The sequence below is a fragment of the Sinocyclocheilus grahami genome, unplaced genomic scaffold (genome assembly GCF_001515645.1).
Source record: "Sinocyclocheilus grahami isolate Dianchi unplaced genomic scaffold, SAMN03320097.WGS_v1.1 scaffold255.1, whole genome shotgun sequence".
Taxonomy (NCBI): Eukaryota; Metazoa; Chordata; class Actinopteri; order Cypriniformes; family Cyprinidae; genus Sinocyclocheilus; species Sinocyclocheilus grahami.
The window spans coordinates 1,287,617-1,299,248 of NW_015505434.1; the positions used below are offsets into that span (position 1 = coordinate 1,287,617).

The following is an 11,632-nucleotide window of genomic DNA, read 5'->3' on the forward strand; positions in this document are numbered from 1 at the left end:
ATATATATTATTTCAAAATATATTTATCAATTTAATAGTTTAAACATTTTTAAAATGTTTAAAACAAAATTTAAAATTACAAGAGATTATTCCCTAAAAACCAGCACAGAAAATGCAAAAAACCAAACAAACAAAACAAAAGGAGTCAACAGACACTGTCTAGGTCTGATTATCACTTCCAAACAGATGACACTGGCAAGTTTGGCATCTGAAAGGTTAATTTACAAAATGTATACTTCAGCTCGTTTTGTTAATGCTGGGTGTTTTGCATTGCAGCTGGGGAACTGAACACAATCAGAATGGATGTCAGCCTTCGTGATAATTATATGTTGTGATTACATATCTCTATAAAACATTCATCACTGTCAGTGAAAGCATTTCATGAGGAGCTCAGCTTCTCATGATTTATCCAAAACCGCATGGAAAACAAACATTACGCATACACGTCCATGTGTAAAGTGTTTGATCCAAGACCATAACCACATATTGACATTGGGGTAGGGCAGGGTTTTGTCCCTAACAAAAAAAAATTAGTTTTGCTTTTTGGAATATCAAGGCGGACAGTTTGACAATATCTGAATATGAGGAAGGACACATCCCCCCATTGTGTATGATGGTTACGGCACTGGTAAGTAGCCCCTATGCTTGGTCAGGTTTTGACTGGTTTCTCATTACCTGGACACAGTGTACTCGACTACACGAAGAATGTGGTCGTGTGGTCCGATAGCCCAGCGTTCTTGGTTGGTCGTGTAGGAGACGTAGAGCTTTCCATTTTTCTTATAATTGGGGTGGAATGCAAGGCTTAGCAAGCCCCTTTCATCTCCTCCCTGAAAGTCAGATGGGGTACACAAAGAATCCAGAAGTTAATTATGTCTCTTTTTTTAGCTTGGGCTGGGCTGCAAAAAGCTAAAGTCAGGCCTCCCTCTCTCTCTCTCTTTTTCTCTTCTTTTTATTTCTTTGGTCTTTCTCCATCTCGGTCTCTCTCCATATGGGGGCCAGTTACCCCATGCCCTCTTGCCCCTTTGCTTTTTTATTCTTACCTCCCCTCTCCTTGACTACTGCATTACAAATGATTATAAAACATTTGACTTCAAGCAAACCCCACCCCCACCCCCACCTTTTCACCAACCCCGTCTTGGTTATAGGCACTTGTATTTGGGGCCAGGCTCCTCTGGGATGCCAGGCCCTCCTTGTGGCCTCCATTGTGCAAGTGATTTGTGTGTGTAATCTTTGGGGGATATCCATGAATGCAGTGCAGAGTGGCTGAAACAATTCATTAGCTCGCTCGCAGTTCATAGAAAGCACAAAAGTCCAAGATTCCTTTGCCCCCCTCTCCCCTCCACCCTCTTCCCTCTCTCTCTCTTTTTATTTTTAAACCCGTGCAAAATGTGAGAGAAGCAAGAAAAATAATGGGCAGAAAAGGGAAAAAAAACACTCCCACTGTCCTGGCAACAAGATAGAAAACATTGAAATTGCTTGTGTAATAGGTAAAACCTCTCATCCCGGAGGCTACTACACGAGTTGTCACTACTCTGGTGGTCCACTCATCATAGCCCGTTGTAATAAGCAGCTATGTCACTTTAGTTCCTGGGGAAAGTAATAATGTTGGGCTTTCCTCCCTTTCATCTTTCCAACTTTGTTTTCTTTCTGGTAATACAAATTAAATGAATGAACAGATTGCTAAGCACATGCCTCATGAATGAATCAATCGATTATGATTTAATGCTTTGGGATAAGACCCTAACACCAGTTTAATTACAGCACATACACTAACAATTTAGTGATATTGGCTGTCGAATAAGCAAACAAATAGAGTTTTCATGAAATTAGCTGTTTGTGCCATCTCTGCGGCATTCCTTTCAGATTTCTCACAGGAATTCAGTAAAGAGAGGTCTTCTGTGGATTGCTCAAGTTAACGGTGTGGTTCAGCTCACAGTACACGCCAAAACATACAGATCATAAATTGGTTAGAGGGACTCTGTTGGGCTGTGCTGAAGTAATCTAATTCGAATAGGCTTCAAGTGCTAGCGCTCCATCTCTGGACTGCTCCGGAGGAATTCGAATTGGATCTGTAGGAACATGAATAATAACACTCAGGAGGACTCTTTAGTAGACCACAAAGAGTGAAATCACAAGCAAAACTTTGTGGTTCCCATTAAATATCTGTTCTACATTAGTCAAACACAAAACGAGGTTGGGTTGAGTTAACAGCAGGTTGATATAATTTATCCATGCTCTGTTTTTTTGAATGAAAAGTTCTTCCTTTTCCCGAAACTCCCTCTCAACATGTTGGACTCCTGATGCACTGACCTGAATCCCAAAACAAACACAGAGGGAGCAGGTCAAGTTAAGAATTCCAGAGAGTCGTATGATTTCAATCCAGGGACCACCAAAGAACAAAATTTGTTGAAATATTAGCTTTTGCTAATGATCGTTCCTTCAACAAGTAGGCACAAAAAAACTTCATTTTCCAGGCCCATTCCTCTGGGTGCTACCAAAAACTTAATTAAGAGAAGACAAACTTTATGATATTCTCCCTCCATCCATCATAGCATATGTAGGGCTACGTGTATAAGCCTCTGCTTAGTTGCAACACTGATACATATTGTTCCACTGTAGCAGCCACAAGAACTTTTCTTTAAAATTTCATCAGGGTAACCTTGCAGCATGCTGAAGTCAATAGGAACAATTCAGCTCTGAAATGTGGCTTCAAAATGTCATGGTCAGAGGTTCTACGCGATGTTATTGTTGGCATTCTGTGCATTGCCTGTTGCTTTGACAGTACGAAGATTAGGTTGTAACATTTTCTCGAAAAGAATGCATGTGAGAATACGTCAGGGTCAGATGTATTCGTAGACAGGAACAGGGAGCACTACCGCCCCCCTCCAGGAATCCCCGTCCGCCCCAACGGCAGCTGCTTGCCTTTCAGGGCTTGATGCATGGCCTGGCTTGCACATTGTTTCTGAGCACCTTTTGATCCTTATTGGCTCAGGCAATCCTACATAAAGAGGCATTCCACCCGAGCTGATTGGAGAAAAACAATGCGTGCCTACCTCAAAGGCAATCTGAAATGCTCACACTAATTCAGAGTTCTATTTAGTTCAACACAATGAATCCCAAGACCCAAGTAAACCCCCCCTCCTCCACCTGTTAACACACATTAATCCTGTGACAGCGCTGGAGTGAGGATCGCTCACTTTCAAGCGCTGAAAAGAGCTGATCGAATCGTAGGATAACATTCACTTATTACAGCAGCAACTCTCTGGAGCAATCCACAAATCTTCTGAATGGCTCCATCACAGGTGCTCATCCTGTCTCGGGGGTCCTCGCAAAGTCAAAACCTTGGCCAGGAACTCAGAGGAAGCTATGTGAGATGACAGCTAAGCAGAGGCCGTTTCTCAAAGAGAACTGATCAAAGAGTCAAAGGACGAGAGAGGAAAAGGTCCATTTGTCAAAGCTAGGATACTTATTTTTTGACAGAGTCGAGAGCCCTCCTGCTCGTCTAGCTGAAAGAGCTCAACAGCTGTGCGTGTCAAGTGACAGAGTGCGCAACATGCTGTGATCTATTTGCTTCGGCAAGAAATAGTTTTTTTGCAGCTGGACCCCTTGAGTTAGTTGAAACACCACAATGGAACTCTGCTCACATTGCGTGCAGATGTCTTCTTCACTACGTCTAGCAAGGACAACAACAAAGCAGTACCATACTTGTGTACCTATCACGTCAACATGAAGTAAATCAGGGCTCTTTCACACAAATAGTTTAGAAGATAAACACTTTAGGGCGCTGAAATCCTACGCTTCAGGATTTTGCTTGTCACTGTATGACTCTTTATTTTTCGGCATCTGGAACACGGTAACTAGTTTACAAGACATCCCAAAATAGATAACCGGAAGTTAACTATTTAAGCACCTCCGTTGATAGCACTCTTACTTTGTTGAAACCAATACATGGTAGTCAGACTGGTGCAGGGTTGTGCTTGAAGACCAGCCACAGATGTGAGAGTGTAATAAAGTAGTTTGCAATAAATCAAATAGGACCACAGTCCTACAACATGCTTCCACACTATAGCGCTCCATCTCTGGAATGCTAGCCAGCGCAATCTACCTTGCTGGATCTATGCAGCAGAAGCCAAAATGATCATCCTTCTCTGATGTGTCAAAACCAATAAGGCACGAGGTGTTTGATCTTTGACACTTTCTTTGGAAGATCTAAATAGAGTCAGTAACAGACAATAGTGTCTATGATAAAGAAAATAAAATAAAAAAATCTTTCAAAAATCTAGCTTAAAACAAATGACCAAGTTCCAAGGAATGTGCTCTTTGTTGGTTTCATATGGTTTTAAAAATGTTCAATTTATGAAACATTTTAATGACTCTAAAAATGTAATGTGGTGTAACCATCAAGTAAAAGGTCATAGCATTTTCAATGTAAATGATAATTTATAAATATCTAAAAAGGTCAAATTATCTAATATTTTAAGAGATTTATTGTCATGAGTGTCTGCAGGAGTCCTGTTAAAAGTCTGTTAAAACGTTTTGTTTTTAAATAATGTAATAATAATCATTAATGTAATAACAATCATTAAAGCCCAATTCAAATGTTTTCTGTTTATTATATTAGGACATTTTGACGTTATGCTCCCCAAAAGATATCAAAATGAATTTTAATTCAGAAATTAAAACCATGTCATCATAGAAGAGGTGTATTCAAGTCATTGTATGCATTTATTTTATCACATTTTTGAATAAAATGTATACATCTGGACAACGTCATTGACCCACCTGTGATGAGAACATTTTTTTTATAAAGGTGGTAAGGATGAGGGTGAGGGGAGATGATCAGTAGACGGAGGAGAGCGTGTCTTTGAATTTCAGAACAAAACATCTGTCAGTAACTGGAGAAGCACACATGACACAGAATATTTGATAATGTCACACAGTGTGTGTGCGTGTGTGAATGACTGAAGAGATACGGTTTCATCAGAGAACACCCACGGTGCTCGGGGAGACTCCCTCAAGTAGACAGAGCATTGTTTCCAAGCAGTTTGGCTTAACTGGCAGTAAGGGGATTGGGCTTGAAGGAGATACAGAACATTAGAATCAAAGTCATAATTAAACACTATCATCCCCCTTCATGCCTAAGTCGGGTCCCAGTGGGTCGCCAGGCCTTCCACAGGCACAAAGGCCACATGTCCTGTTGATGCTCCAAGTAAACACAGCCTACTCGGAATGATAACGGCTAAACTTGACAGAATAGCACTCTTGGGTACTGCCGGGGCTTGAGCTTACTCTAATTGTCATAATGATTGCTTTATCAACAACCAATTATGTTTAATGATGATAAGGCACATTGGGGGTCTTTCCTGTGGGGCTGTTGCATGTTGACTCCATAATTGCTTTTTCTCCTTTTATAAGTGAAGCAACGGGAGGTATGCGATATACATAAACTTCCTGTCAAAAAGCAGGTCTCTTCCTACATCTCCGGACACTTCCTAAACAAAATCTTCTCAAATTACAGAATGCTTCAGTTCTTGTAGGGGCAGATAAACATCTGTTGTGACACACGCCATAACTACTACTGACATACATGAATGTAAGCGAACGCAACATTTCAGCCTTTCTCACTGATCCTCAACAATCAAACACTCGGTTTCCTCTGCTGGCAGTCAGGTTGACAGCAAGCAAACCACACACATAGAAGCCCACATACAGAATACATTTGTTTAATAATACCCTCCATTGCCCTCCATTCAGGTTTTGATTTGTGGTGGGAGGAGAGGAAAAATGGAAATAAATCCATAGAAGTTGTTATTGTGCTCCTTAAAGATTCTAATCTATTAGGGTGCTTCATTTCTCCCACCTCAGCTTCGTCTGAGACGGTGCCAACCCAAAAGATGAACAACAGATCGTTCAGGTTTCAGCGAGGCTTCCTGATTTATGCGAGACAGACTTTTCTGATGGTGGAAGGTCAGGCTGCATGAATATCAAATAGGAGCTAGTTCCTTTTCAGAGGCAGATATGCCAACAATGTCGGGAGTAAAAAGTCTTAGCTAAAATTCACCATTATTAGCATGCTCAAGAAAAATACTTGAAAGAATGTATTAGAGATATGTATTAATCCACTGGGATGTGATTCAGAATAAACAATCTCCTGATAAATTAATTGCACTGTATAATATGTTCAAAGGTGCACTTTCAATTTTGGTTTAGTTGCATTAGCTGACATGGCATTTGTCTTGGTCTTTAATATGACATACATCAGAGTGAAACAAATTATTATATTTAAACAGGCTAAATTATTGGAGAAGTCAATATGAGGTAAAAATTCAATTGTTTACAATATGATTTATAACATGAATTTGCAAAACAGACAGGGTGAATTTTCATTTAATGCCGACTTTATACCATTTTAGAAATTCAGCTCTATTCACAGGCAGCAATTTTTTATGTATCTCAGAATAAAAAGTATCCAAAAACATGGTTGTCACCAACAAGAAAGGAAATCAGCAATGTTTTTCCGAGAAAGTGTTTTTATGAATTAAAAAATAAAAAACTTTGAAAAAGTTAATCAGGTCACTGATGAGAATGGAATCTTAAACTGATATAAGTACACATGATTGTAAACATACATTTTATATTTGTTTCTTATGTATAATACTTTTTAAGGAAAAAAAAATCAATAACCACAAACATTGTCAATCCAGCCAACTGTTGGCACCAAAATGGCAACAAGAAAGAGCTAAATATCACTTACCTTAATACCGCTTTGTACCAGCTTATGAATGTCCAGAAAAGGCTCTTTCAAGAGCTCCATGTCATGTGTTAGGATACGGACAAAGCCTTCCTTCTCAAAAATAAAAAGCCGCTGTGATCCATCCCCACAATGCACCATGCCAACAGGCTGTCGAAGACCACTAAGGATCTCCTGAGTGCAGTAGCAGTTGTGTTTATGTTTTCTGTAGGAAAGGATTGGAAAGATTTGAAAAATAGATCGGTTAGTTTACACATCAGGCTTTTAAGTTGTTGTCTAATGTCTATTATTTGTTGTAAACAGTATAACTGTACAAGCTGAATTGTTATAAACAAGTTTATTACAGTTAGGAACAAGGCAGAATCGTTTTTGCTTGACATACTGGTTTGGGAGTAGACTGAATAAAACGCCACAGGAGAAGTTCATTTAACATAGTCAGACGTTGGGGGCTTTTAAGCTGTGAAACAAGTGTTCCATTAACCACAAGTCACATTTGATGTGGGGATACGCCAACTCACATTATGCCTTAAATAAAACAAGGGCATCAGCGGTGTGGGTGCTCCTGTTAACAAGCAGTCTTGGAGGGATTTTCCATAAATGTAATAGGGGGTGAACTGGCAGCAAATGTATGCCTGACATCTCGTGCCTGAGCTGTAGAATAACATCAGTCTGATGTGCTTGCAGTGACTCTGCCCGATCAGATATGCTGCTTTACAAGCCCTTCGCAATGGGAGGTCCGATGAAGAATTATGATGATCATTTACAATGACTATGGGCTCAAAACACATGGTGGATTCACAGCTCGTCATTATTTGCCTCCGAAGGTCATACAAAACCGAGGCATTTATCACTGTTAAAACAAAAGGTGCTTAGGGCACACGTCACTGAAATGTGTCATTAAATCAGATCAGTTTAAAAACCGAAGTGAAGTGAAAGTATGCTGAGGGTGACAATGACACATGTCACTAAGAGAAAATTAACTCACTGCTTAACTACCACAGCATGATGTATAGTTAGAGAAATTATAGTTGTGACTGTTTCCTGAAACAATAGCAACATGGTCACACCTCTGTCTTTTGAACTATGTTGGCTCAGCAATATTGGATGGTTTTGGGAAACGCTGAAAGTTAGTAACAACAGAACTTGCTGGCAAACAATGTTTTTGGGAGTCCTACAGGGGGTCTTGTTGAGTACACATATGAATCCATCATTGTAAGTTGTGAAAAGTGAATACTTTTGCTAACACTAATATGATCAATCAATCAACAGAATATTCAGCTATGAGCTCAATTCTATCAGAATTGCCAGCCCCAAATGTCATCCCTACTTCCTGTCACAAATGGTCAAAGCCCTCTTGCTGTCACCAACAGCTCAGAGTTCCTGCAGCATAAGCACTTTCTTTGTGTTCTTAAAGCTGGCTAAACTCATTCTGGACACAAAGCTCTGGCTTGGAAAGGGGAGCAATGGACCAGTCAATGAGTACATGCAGGAATGTTGTGACATGGAAGGTTAGTTAGGCATGTCTTGTCTCTAGTGACCTTGTTGAGGCTGCCCTGATGACCTAGTAGTCAAAGCAGGCCAGTCATACTGGGCCATGGGACATTAGATGACGGTAAGGAAGCTTCTCTCATGCCTGATGAAGAACGCTGTTACACGCAGATGTCATTACAGGGAATAGCTCACCCCAAAAAATATACATAATTTAATCAACTTCATTTCAAATGTTAAAAAAAATGGACTGGACCTTTTTTCCATGCAGTTACAATGAATGAAAACTGGAACTTTCAAGCATCAAAAAGGATGCAAAAGTACCTTAAATGTAGCTCATACAATTTGTTCATTAGATTCCAAGTCTTCTGAAGTTATACAGTACAATTTGTGTCACACTAAGTCGTTATTCACTGATAATCTTCCTTGCTATTGGCTGTTGCAACAGGAGTCTGAGCTGAACCTTAGAACCAATTAGAACAATTCAGAACTATTTATGAATCATTCAGACTGGTTTTGTTAACTAGATCAACCGATTCATCAAACAGATCTGACTCAAAATAATAATTAGTTCAGAAATCAGACATTGTTACTTATCTTATATACACTAATTAAAGTGCCAAGGAAAGCTAGTACAGTTGTCAAGATTTTTGTGAATACTGACTTAAATTTTTGTAATATGATTGAGCAGACGAGGTATATATACCATATATATTTAGGTGAACTATTTCTCTACAGTGCAACATTTCAGATAAATAAAAAAATGTGTGTGTGAAACTGAATTAAATATACCTGTTAATCACTTCTATTTTTTCATCTAACAGGTAGTTGGAATCTCGGCGCAGTTGCTTTCTGTGAAAATCTGGAAAGCACAGGCCTCCATCCTTCCTTCCATAGTACTGGCAGAACTCATCCACGTCGGCTTGGAACAGTTCTAAAAAACACAGACAGACAACTGGTCTCAGCCTGAGACAGACACCACACAGGGTCCATGGATGATGTAATCACCTCCAAAACCAACTGAATCCCCTACAGTCAAAGCTATACTCGAGTCAAGTATGTCCTCAGCCATCAGACGGCTTATTGTGTGGGTGTTTTGGTGGTGATTCCGGTGCCAAGCTTAATTCCTATCTTGACTATGGTGCATTTATGAAGTACTAAGTCTCAAATCAAGACATTTGTTTTTGCCTCTCATATCTGACAAGTGCAAGACATGGTCATTCATATCGGTCCAGAACTTTAACCATTTGTTAAAAATTGTCATATTTGACAGTGCCACATTGATACACACTTCTGGGTGCTACAATTATGTGATGGTTGAACCCCAGTGAGATATCACAAACCACTTCAGACATGTGTGGTCCGTATGTGGAAAGTTTGTGAGTTCAATTAAACCCAAAAATGCCAAACGCTCAGTCTGTATCTCCTTCGCTGTTATATCTTTCAGCAGAAACATGTCAAATCCAAATAAATAAGTACACACCCAAACTGATTGATTATATTTAAGAGATTAAGTTTGCTTGCTTACTTTCATGGAAAACACCCTTAATTTATTTCTCCAGTAGAAGCCAAAATAAATTCACCATAATTCAGACATCTAGATTTGAGGAATGCACAATGAAAAATTTTAAAATTAAGTGTGTGGCAATTAAATCAGTCGGTTTATAGGAACTGTCTTGGCTGAATGAGCAGCACGACAACGAGGAGAGAGAACAGGACTTGGTTTGGCAGCCCCTGTGACCTAAAAACCTCACTGATATGGTTACCACCTTAGCTAAACCCTCTCATGGGGAGGAGTAGAGCAAATACAGCAGTGATAGAAACACAAACACACTCCTCTCCTTCCTTTCATCTCCAGTGAGCCTCCAATGCCACATGAGGAAGGGGGCTGCGTGTGGGAGGGAAGCAACAGCACCAACAACAGAGGTGATGATAGGATATCCCTAAACATCTAAACACAACAGTGAGATAAAACAAACACACACACCCACCCACCACCACCACCACCTCCACTCACACTGCCATGCCACCCACACAAAAACCGCAGTGGTTATCTTGGGCCTGCTGGTGTGAGTGGTAAGGGTCTGGGAGCTGTTGTCAATAGTAGCTGAGAGGTCAGCATCTGTATGCAGTTCCCACACTTTTGAATTTTCCATATCCTTTCCATGTCCAGATTTCATATTGATGGAAAAGCATTTTCATTCAGACTAATGAATTTTTACTAATGAATCATTCAGACTAATGTATGAACAAGTTCAACCAATTCTGATTCAAAAGAATAATTCAAAATAAAGAGTCGCTCAAGAAATTGAGAAAATGTGGTAGAAAAAGTATATTATACACTATAAAATCATTATTTATAAAGCCCATAATATGTATATGACTTTTCTAAGGCTTAGAGAACAACATTTTAAAATAACCTGGTATTTTCTTGGTTTTTCATGACTTTAAAAAATAAAGGTTCTTTTTTACATCTATGGTTCCATGAAGAACCTTTGACATCAATGCACAGAAGTTTCCTAGTAATAGAAAAAGGACTCTTCAGATTATTAAAATGTTCTTTACACTAAGAAAAAATGGTTCTTTTGGAACAGAAGAACTATTCACAAAAAGGTTCTTTGGGAACCCCAAAATGGTTCTTCTATGGTATCGCAAAAACCCCTTTTGTAATCTTTTTTCAAGAGTGTGGGAACCTGTTTATGTCTTCGAGGTCTTTGGTTTATATCAATGAGGTCATGGGGATCAAAAAAGTGTCTGCTGATATGAGGTGTGAATATATCCTCTCAAAACTATTTTTTGGTGGCAATATCTTCAACAGGTTGAGTCTTAACATTCCAAACTCTCATTTGATTAGTTCCTCTTCAGGAACTCGAGCTGCGTCGGAAACGCTAGGGGAACGCCCTTCAGCGTGACGGGCTCTGAACCTCGTGTGTAATCAGACCAATAGATGGGCGAGACGTCACGGCGGGTGACGTAGGTTCTACAGCCGGTACTTCATAGTTCCGAAGAAGGATGGGGGGTTGTGTCCAATTTTAGATCTACGTCAGTTGAACCGCTCAGTCATGCGACTGAAGTTCAGGATGCTTACTATCAAGCAGGTCGTGTCTCAGATCAGGTCCGAGGACTGGTTTGTCACGATCGATCTAAAGGACGCATAATTCCATGTATCCATCCTTCCCACTCACAGGGAGTTCCTGAGGTTTGCTTTCGGGGACAAAGCGTACCAATATCGTGTTCTTTCCTTCGGCCTTGCACTCTCACCCCACACTTTCACAAAGTGTGTGGATGCAGCCCTGGCTCCGTTGCGACTCCAGGGCATCTGCATACTAAACTATATCGACGATTGGTTGATTTTAGCTCAGTCAGAGCAGATGGTGGTTCGACATCGAGATG

The 11,632-nt window shown here is 40.0% G+C and overlaps 1 pseudogene; it reads right to left on the reverse strand.

Annotated features, from left to right (window-relative positions):
• LOC107598737 (hedgehog-interacting protein-like) overlaps positions 1 to 11,632 on the reverse strand; it is a 39,744-nt pseudogene that overhangs the window by 19,767 nt on the left and 8,345 nt on the right.